The following is a 9,378-nucleotide window of genomic DNA, read 5'->3' as shown; positions in this document are numbered from 1 at the left end:
TGGGCCAGGCGCAGTGGCTTACACCTGTAATCCCAGCACTCTGGGAGGCCGAGGCAAGAGTATCACCTGAGGTCAGGAGTTCAAGATCAGCCTGGCCAACATGGTGAAACCCTGTCTCTACTAAAAATGCAAAAAATAGCTGGGTATGGTGGTGCGCGCCTATAGTCCCAGCTACTTGGGAGGCTGAGGCAGGAGAATCGCTTGAACCCAGGAGACGGAAGTTGCAGTGGGCCAAGATCGTGCCACTGCACTCCAGCCTGGGCCAAAGAATGAGACTCCGTCTCAAAAAACAAAACAAAACAAAACAAAAAAACATATAAAGGTCCCCTCTGCTGGGTAAGAAACCATTTGCTCCTGGGGCAGGGCCTGTGTCTGCCTATCCCAGTCCCCACCCCAGCATCAGGAGTGGCTGTGCTCTCAACAGGGCACAGGAAACCTTCCTCAGGTGAGGGGTCCCAGAATTAGAGACCACGGGAGCTGGAGGGGCCACATGGGGGCATCTCTGCAAAAGAAGTCTGTGGACTAACATTCAACCACCCAGTTTTTATTTTGTCAAGTAAGAATATCAGAGAAATAATAAACCATTTTTTTTTCTTTTTTGAGACAAGATCTCACTCCGTCACCCAGGCTGGAGGGCAGTGGTGCAATCTCAGCTTACTGCAACCTCCGCCTCTTAAGGCTTAAGCAATCCTCCCACCTCAGCCTCCCAAGTAGCCGGGACTACAGGTGCACGACACCATGCCTGGCTAATTTATTTATTTATTTTTTTGTTGCCCAGGCTAGCCTGGAACTCCTGGCCTCAAGTGATCCTCCTACCTCAGCTTCCCAAAGTGCTGGGACGGCAGACATGAGCCTAGGCTAACAAATCACTTTATCCTGGCACCATCATTTCATCAAAAAAGAGACAAGCGACATCTTAAACACCAATAAAAATAAAAAGAGAGGAGAGCAGGTTTTAGAATAGAGCATAATCCTTTAAGCTAAATACATGTTGGCTTTAAGAAAACTCATTATATTGCCCTGAATTTCCAGGACTTTTCAGGACTTTTGCTGGAAAGCTGTGAAAAGATCATGACACAGCTGAACTTGAATACGGGCTGTGGATTAGATAATAGTATTGGATCAATGCTGAGTTTCCCGTGTCTACCATGCAGGAGTTACGTAAGTCTTGCACTGTAAAAGAGCATCCTTGTTCTTAGGAAATACACCCTGAAGTATTTAGAGGTAAAAGGGCACGATGTCTGCAACTTATTCTTAATTGGGAAATTTCAGGAAAAAATTACACATACACACATACACATTCACACACATAAACATATATAAAGAAAAATAAAGTAAAAGGGGTAAAATGTAAACAATTAGTATATCTGCAAAAAAGTTATACTAGAGTCTTTGTAGTATTGTTGCAACTTTTTGGTAAATTTGAAATTATGTCAGAATTAAGTTACCCAAAAAAATGTTAGCAGCGAGTTAGCAGTGAGCCTCAGGGTTGGTTTTCCCTTGGTACATTACCTATTTGGAAGTGTTTGAATTTTTATGAGCATGTATAATGTTTGTAGTCACAAAGAAGAAAGACAAAAATTACAAAAATTAAAGCGAAAAAGAAAAGGCCATGAAAGACTCAGTCTAGCTTTTTTTTTTTTTTTTTGAGGCAGAGTCTCACTCTATTGCCCAGGCTGGAGTGCAATGGCGTGGTCTCGGTTCATTGCAACCTCCACCTCCCGGATTCAAGTGATTTTCCTGCCTCAAAGGCACCTGCCACCACACCTGGCTAATTTTTGTATTTTTAGTAGAGATGGGGTTTCACTATGTTGGCCAGGCTTGTCTCGAACACCTGACCTCAGGTGATCCACACGCCTCAGCCTCCCAAAGTTCTGGGATTACAGGCATGAGCCACCGTGCCTGACCCAGTCTGGCATTCGACACTTGCTGATCTGGCCTAAATTCCCATTCTACAGGAAAGGAAACTGAGGCCCAGGCAGGGCTTGCAGCTTGCTCAATGGCACACAGTGAGTATCGTCAGTGAGGACTTGGCCAAGGCTGCTCCCAGCACAATTCCTTCCATGCTAGGATGTTGCCCATGAAGCAGAGTGTAGGTCTCAAGGGTAAGGAGGGCCAGGCAGGACTGGACAGGACGTTGGGACTTGTCCCTTCGAGAATGCCAGGTCCCATAGGGATGCATTTCTTCAACATTTTACCCCGATACGTTCCCTTCAAGCCAAGGAGGATGATCAAGAATTGCTCCCTACACGTTTACTTATTTCTCATATGGGGAAACTGAGGCCCTGAGAGGTTCAGGGACTTGCCTGAGATCGTACTGCAAGCAAATTCCAGGCTGTAAAGTCGAGGCGTAGTGTAATTGGCCAGATCTGGCTAAGTTGCCTCAAGCCCAAGTTAGAAAGGAATAAAGGAAAGGGCGAGGCCGTAAGAACAGGAGGGAAAAGGGAGGGGAAACCCTGCAGTGTCAGAGTTAGGAGATCCCCATTCCCTGAGCCCTTTCACTCTTCGTGTGGATTAAATTCGCTTGAGTTTAGAAGAGGAAGAAACAGTGTTTTGCAGGTGCACCATGTCCCACAGCTTCAGGAGGCATCACTCACATGACAGTCTAGGAAAATAGTGCCTCCTGGAGTTGTGCAGTGGAGAGTCTGTACAGCTATCCATGGCAGCTCTGAGAAAGTCATCTGTTGTTGTTTGTGGGGGGATGTTCGGGTAGGAAAGGGGAGTAATTAATTCACTGTCGCCTGAATTAACCAGTGACTGATTCCATCAGTTCGATCAACCACTATTTATTGCCATAGATCGTATGCCAGGTACCACGCTAGGGGTTGGGACTTCCCAGGCTTGACATATACTCAAGGGAGGAGCCGCAGGTGGGGGCAGGGGAGAAAGGAAGGCCTCCCAGAACAAAAACCCACAAACCACCCCCTACCATTCCTCCTTCCCCTCGGCTCAGCCTTCTCCATTCTTCAGGCCTCCTAGGAAAAGCCCTCCTGACTCCTCCAGACCCCTCCTCCCACAGTTGCACAGAACATCGGGTTCTCTGCTCTTTCTGTGTCTCCTCCACCAGGTGGTGGGAGCTTCTTGGGCTCCAGGATGCAGTGCAGTTCTTCTTATTATTATTATTTTATTATTATTATTATTATTAGAGACAAAGTCTCGCTCTGTCTCCCAGGCTGGAGTGCAGTGACTCCCAGGCTCAAGCGATTCTCCTCCCAAGTAGAATTGCCTCAGCCTCCCAAGTAGCTGGGATTACAGGCGCCCACCACCACACCTGGCTAATTTTTGTATTTTTAGTAGAGATGCGGCTTTGCCCTATTGGCCAGGCTGGCCTTGAACTCCTGATCTCAGTTGATCTGCCCGCCTTGGCCTCCCAAAGTGCTGGGATTACAGGCGTGAGCCACTGCACCCGGCCTTTTTTGTTTGTTTGTTTTTAAGAGACAGGGTCGAGGTCCGTCACCCATGCTGGAGTATAATGGCGTGATCATGGTTCACTGCAGCCTCAAACTCCTAGGCTTAAGCAATCCTCCTGTCAGCCTCCTGAGTAACTGGGACTACAGGTATGTGACACCATACCTGACTAATTTTTTTATTTTTTGTAGAGATGGGGGTCTTGCTATGTTGCCCAGGCTGGTCTTGAACTTCTGGCCTTGAGTGATCCTCCTGCCTCAGCTTCCCAAATTACTGGGATTGCAGGCATGAGCCACCACACCAGGCCTTCAGTGGAGTTCCTTCCCCAACCAAGCACCTAAAATTCATTCATCCATTCATTTAGTCATTCATTCGTTTGTTTTACTTCTTTTATTCCACAGGCATTTGTCTATTTGTTTGCTAACTAGATTTGTTTAAATAAAAAAGAGATATGCACTTATAATTAAAAAATAAAATTAGCCCAGACGTGGTGGCTTACGCCTGTAATCCCAGCACTTTGGGAGGCGGAGGCTGGTAGATCACCTGAGGTCAGGAGTTCAATATCAGCCTGGCCAACATGGTGAAATCCCGTCTCTACTAAAAATATGAAAACTAGCTGGCCATGGTTCCACACGTCTATAATCCCAGCTACTCAGGAGGCTGAGGCAGGAGAATCACTTGAACCCAGGAGGCAAAGGTTACGGTGAGCCGAGATCATGCCACTTTACTCCAGACTGGGCAACAGAGAAAGATTCCATCTCAAAAAAAATTAAAATTAAAAAATTAAATTAAACAGAGCAAGCAAACAGTTCCCCTCTCAGAAACAACTATTCTTCTCAATTTCTGAGTCTTCTTCCAAGTATTTCTAGGCAGTTCCTAGTATATAACTATAAATAAACACAAACGTGTGTGGTGTGTATTGTTTTCCTTTTTTCACAAAAGAAATCATACATTACACACAGCTCTGCACCTTGAATTGTTTTCACTTAATTCTGTATTGAGGTATTTGTTCCATATCAACACATGCACACCTTCTTTCATGGCTGTGAACTATTCCAGAGTGTGATGTCTTGCCATCTGTGTCAGTTGTCCATCAGTTGATATCTAGTCTGTTTCCAGTTTTTCACAGCAATGAACATCTTTCTACAGGCATCTTTGTATATCTGTGAGTGTATCTGGAGCTCAGCTTCCTTGAAGTGTAATTGATGGGGCAAAGGAATGAGCAATTTGCGTTTTGATAGATATCATCCAATAGTCCTCCAAAAATTTGCACCAAATTGTACAAAAAATCACTTTTTGGTCTCTGCCAATCTGAGATATGAAAAAAACAGTATCTCATTTTAATTTACATTCTTTATGATGAGAGATGTTAGCTTTTTTTTTTTTTTTCATGTTTCCAAATCATTTGTATTTCTCTCTCTCTCTCTCACTTCTCTTTAACAATATTCAAGGAGCCACTCTCGGCCAGGCTGTTTGTTCTTTAAGTCACATAGGCAGTGTCTGGGGCCTATCAAAATTTTATGGTCCTGCAAAAAGGTTTGAGACTTGGAAGGTGAGAGGGGACATACTGGATTCAATTTTTTTTTTTTTTTTTGAGACAGAGTCTCACTCTGTTGCCCAGGCTTGAGTACAGTGGCATGATCTCTGCTCACTGCAATCTCCACCTCCCAGGTTCAAGTGATTCTCGCCCCTCAGCCTCCTGACTAGCTGGGATTACCAGACACTCGCCACCACACCCAGCTAATTTTTGTATTTTTAGTAGAGACAGGGTTTCACCATGTTGGCCAGGCTCGTCTCAACTCCTGACCTCAAGAGATCCACCCGCCTCAGCCTCCCAAAATGCTGAGATTACGGGCGTGAGCCACCGTGCCCAGCCCAAAGTATTTTTTAAAAACCAGAAAATGAAAACGAAAAGTATGTCATTTAATGTCAATAAACCATAATTGTATGACAACTTCATTAATTGGAAAGCCTGGAAATCATGACTATTTCATTACATTTTAAAGCTAATGGTTGGTTTAGATATTCTCATTTCAAAGAAGTCTCAAGTTTGCATGATGCTTTTTAAGAAATTAGAGTCAATCTTTGTTTTTTTTTTTTTTTTTGTGATGGAGTTTCGCTCTTGTTGCCCAGGCTGGAGTGCAATGACGCGATCTCAGCTCACTGCAAACTCCGCCTCCCAGGTTCAAGCGATTCTTCTGTCTCAGCCTCCGGAGCAGCTGGGATTACAGGCACGTGCCACCATGCCCGGCTAATTTTGTATTTTTAGTAGAGACAGGGTTTCTCCATGTTGGTCAGGCTGGTCTCGAACTCCTGACCTCAGGTGATCCGCCTGCCTCGGCCTCCCAAAGTGCTGGGATTACAGGTGTGAGCCACCATGCCTGGCCCAGAGAGCTTTCTGTCCACAAACAAGCCAACATTTCAACAAAAGTAGGAGACAGTGAAGGAGATCAGATCTAAGTCTTGGGCTAGCCAAGGACCCCTGACTTCCCTCCCAACCCCCAAGTGTCAAAAAGAAGAAACCCTCTTGTGCGTCACCCCCCAAGTCCCAGCCTAGTGGCTCAGCACTGGACACCGGGATTTGGGGAAAGCTGGTGCAGGGAAGGATGGGTAGAAGTGATGCTCTCTGTGGTCTTAGGACCAGTCTGGGTTGAAGGTGAGGGAGGAGAGAGATAGAGATAGGGAGGAAAAGGAACAAATTGCCCCCAAATGACAACTTGAAACTGCAGAACAAAACGTTTTTCTCTATCATACTCTCTCCCTCTTTTAAAGGGAAATAGAGCTCATTTCTTGAAAGGGACCATCTGGGAGTCTAAGTCACAAGTGTGAAGATTTTAAGACTGGGTGGTGAGTAATTCAGCACCTACCACCTCCTCCCTGTCTGCTTTCCCTCCCATCTGAAACTCAGAAGGGAAAGGGCAGAGAGGACCAGAGGACATCCCACCACCTGCCAGCAGGAAATGGTATCAGAACCACGCGCACGCGCGCGCGTGTGTGTCTGTGTGTGTGTATGTGTGTGTGTCTGTGTGTGTCTATGTATGTGCGTGTGTCTGTGTGTCTATGTGTGTGTGTGTCTGTGTGTACACCTGTGTTTGCATCTGTGTGTCTGTGTGTGTCGATGTGTCTGTGTATGTGTGTGTATGTGTCTGTGTTTGTGTGTGTGTGTGTCTGTGTCTGTGTGCATCTGTATATGCGTCTATCTGTGTGTGCTGTGTGTCCGTGTGTCTGTGTGTGTGTCTGTGTACATGTGTGTCTATGTATGTGTCTGTGTGTGTGTCTGTGTGTGTGTGTGTGTGTGTGCGTGTGCATGCATGTGCATATACATTATCCCTCTCCCCTAATAGTCTGTATCCCCGATCCTTAGCACAGGGCTTGGCACTGGGTTACGCTCAGTAAAGATCTATGAAATGCAGCTGAACTGCATGGCACACTGAAGTCAGGAGAGCCTGCTCTGGAATCCCACTTGTGCTCTTTACTAGCTGTGTGACCTGGGGCAAGTTGCTGTCCTCTTCTGAGCTCAGTTTCTTCATTTCTAAAAAACAAACAAAAAAATGCATAAGAAAACCTAGCTTGTGGGGACATTCTGCAGATTGAATGAAATGAAGTGGGTAGGGTGCCTCAGCTTGAGGCAGGAGGGCAGCGAGAGAAGAGGCCACAGGCCATGGGCAGAGCAGGAGCAGTGTCTGCCTGGGTGAGAGGGTGCTTGTGGGGAGGAGGAGAGGGAGGCTGTGCAAGCAAGGCTGCCTGCTGGACAGAGGACTTGGAGCTGCCCTGGGAAGCATCTGTAGGGAGCCATTGTAGGTTCTACAGCAGGGGAGGGACCAGAGGATGGGAGGTGGCTGGGATCCCCTGGCTGCCACCATCTTGCATGGCTACAGCCTGGACCCCACATGTGCTTATTGCTCCTTCCTCCCTCTGTGCACCCCTAACTCAGTCCAGGGAGTGCACAGAAGAAGAGGAGCCAATAAAACACATTTAAAAAAATAAGTCATTATTATTACTTTAATTTGACTTCTGGGTACCTTCTTATTCAAGACATAGTTGTGGCTGGGCTCAGTGGCTCACACCTGTAATCCTAGCACTTTGGGAGGCTGAGGCAGGTGGATCACTTGAGGTCAGGAGTTCAACACCAGCCTGGCCAACATGGCGAAACCCTGTCTCTACTAAAAATACAAAAATTAGTTGCTTGTGGTGGCATGTGCCTGTAGTCCTAGCTACTCGGGAAGCTGAGGCAGAAGAATCATTGGAACCCAGGAAGCGGAGGTTGCAGTAAGCTGAGATTGCACCACTGCACTCCAACCTGGGCGACGCAGAAAGACTGTCAAAAAAAAAAAAAAAAAGAGACACAATTGCATTTCACAGTGAAAAACACAAAGCCTCTTCAATGTATTCACACACATTTAGAGCAGAATTTGATTCCAATACTCTAATCAATGAACATCTAGCAAAGTGTGGCGAATATTACTAATGCAGTAATGGGAAAATGCTAAAGTAACAGTCTGAATAGTTTTGTGCATCCTGAGTTTTCTGAACTAAGACTTTTTTTTTTTTTTTGAGATGGAGTCTCGCTCTCACTCTGTTGCCCAGGCTGGAGTGCAATGGCGTGATCTCAGCTCACTGCAACCTCCATCACCCAGCTCCAAGCAATTCTCCTGCCTCAGCCTCCTGAGTAGCTGGGATTACAGGCACACACCACCACACCCAGCTAATTTTTGTATTTTTAGTAGAGACAGCGTTTCATCATATTGGTCAGGTTGGTCTCGAACTCCTGACCTCATGATCCACCCGCCTCGGCCTCCCAAAGTGCTGGGATTACAGGCGTGAGCCACCGCGCCCGGCAACTTTATTTTTAATTAAAAGCAAAACTTACATTTTCTTTTCTTTCTTTCTTTTTTTTTTTTTTTTTTTTGATGCAGAGTCTCACTCTGACATCCAGGCTGCAGTGCAGTGGCATGATTTTGGCACACTGCAACCCCCGCCTCCCAGGTTCAAGCAATTCTCCTGCCTCAGCCTCCCTAGTAGCTAGGATTACAGGTGCCCGCCACCAGGCCTGGCTAATTCTTAGTAGAGACAGGGTTTCACCATGTTGTCCAGGCTGATCTGGAACTCCTGACCTCAGGTGATCCACCCTCCCCGGCCTCCCAAAGTGCTGGGATTATAGGCATACAGCACCTCGCCCAGCCAAAACTTACATTTTCAAAAGAAGTTTGCCTCTCCAAAAAAACCAGATTAGATAGCTTCTAAACTATATTAAATAAGACCAAATAAAGATTTTAATTATTATAAAACAAAAGTCAGTAATTCAGGGAAACACCACCTCCACAAATGTTGAGCCAATTCAGGTGTTGCTGGTAGAATCCTAAAGAGTGATATCTCTGGTTCCTGTGAACAATGTCCACAGTCCACACCCCTCGAGGACACAGCTCAGCTCCCACCAAGGGACCATGGCTGAGAGGAGAGCAACAGAGCGTGATCCCAAGGCCGCAGTACAGCTAAGGGCTCTCCAGAACCTGGGCAGGAAGCCCTACTCTCTGCCCTCCTCACTGGGTGATGTGGATGCCTCTGAGCTGCGGCTTTCTCCCTTCTAGTGGAATAACAATTGCTGACCTCACAGAGTTGTTCTGAGGACTAAAGGAGAGCATACATGCAAAGCACTTAGCATCATGCCTGCTAACAGATCAATGCACGACTGTTATTAACTCAGAGTAGTGACAAGGGCGAGAGAAGATCAGGTAAATAGGACACACGGTAGAGAGAGTGAGGGAGTGTCAGACGCAGGGGAGGGCGACACCCAGGCAGCCCTAGCTTCTGCCTACCTGGACTATCCACTTGCAGCCAGGGAAGAAGACCCCATGGAAGGAGGGGGTGATGGAGGGGCTCAGATATTTGATAAGATGGGAGGTCATCCTTGATCTACTTCCCTCCTCACCTCTCACCTCCAACCCTGCCTGGCCCACTTCTGAGGGTGAT

General features: G+C 46.5%; 1 long non-coding RNA gene across 1 annotated transcript in view; it reads right to left on the bottom strand.

Annotated features, from left to right (window-relative positions):
- Window positions 1–5,310: 5,310 nt before the first annotated feature.
- The window catches only part of LOC129531565 (uncharacterized), a 68,849-nt gene continuing 64,781 nt past the window's right edge, over window positions 5,311–9,378 (bottom strand). Inside the window, exon 4 of the long non-coding RNA XR_010129987.1 lies at window positions 5,311–6,940. This is a non-coding gene — a long non-coding RNA (uncharacterized lncRNA). The remainder of the gene's footprint in view (window positions 6,941–9,378) is intronic.

The sequence above is a fragment of the Gorilla gorilla genome, chromosome 12 (genome assembly GCF_029281585.2).
Source record: "Gorilla gorilla gorilla isolate KB3781 chromosome 12, NHGRI_mGorGor1-v2.1_pri, whole genome shotgun sequence".
Lineage (NCBI taxonomy): Eukaryota > Metazoa > Chordata > Mammalia > Primates > Hominidae > Gorilla > Gorilla gorilla.
The sequence above is the reverse complement of the archived record's forward strand: the minus strand, read 5'-3'. Positions and strand labels throughout refer to the sequence as shown.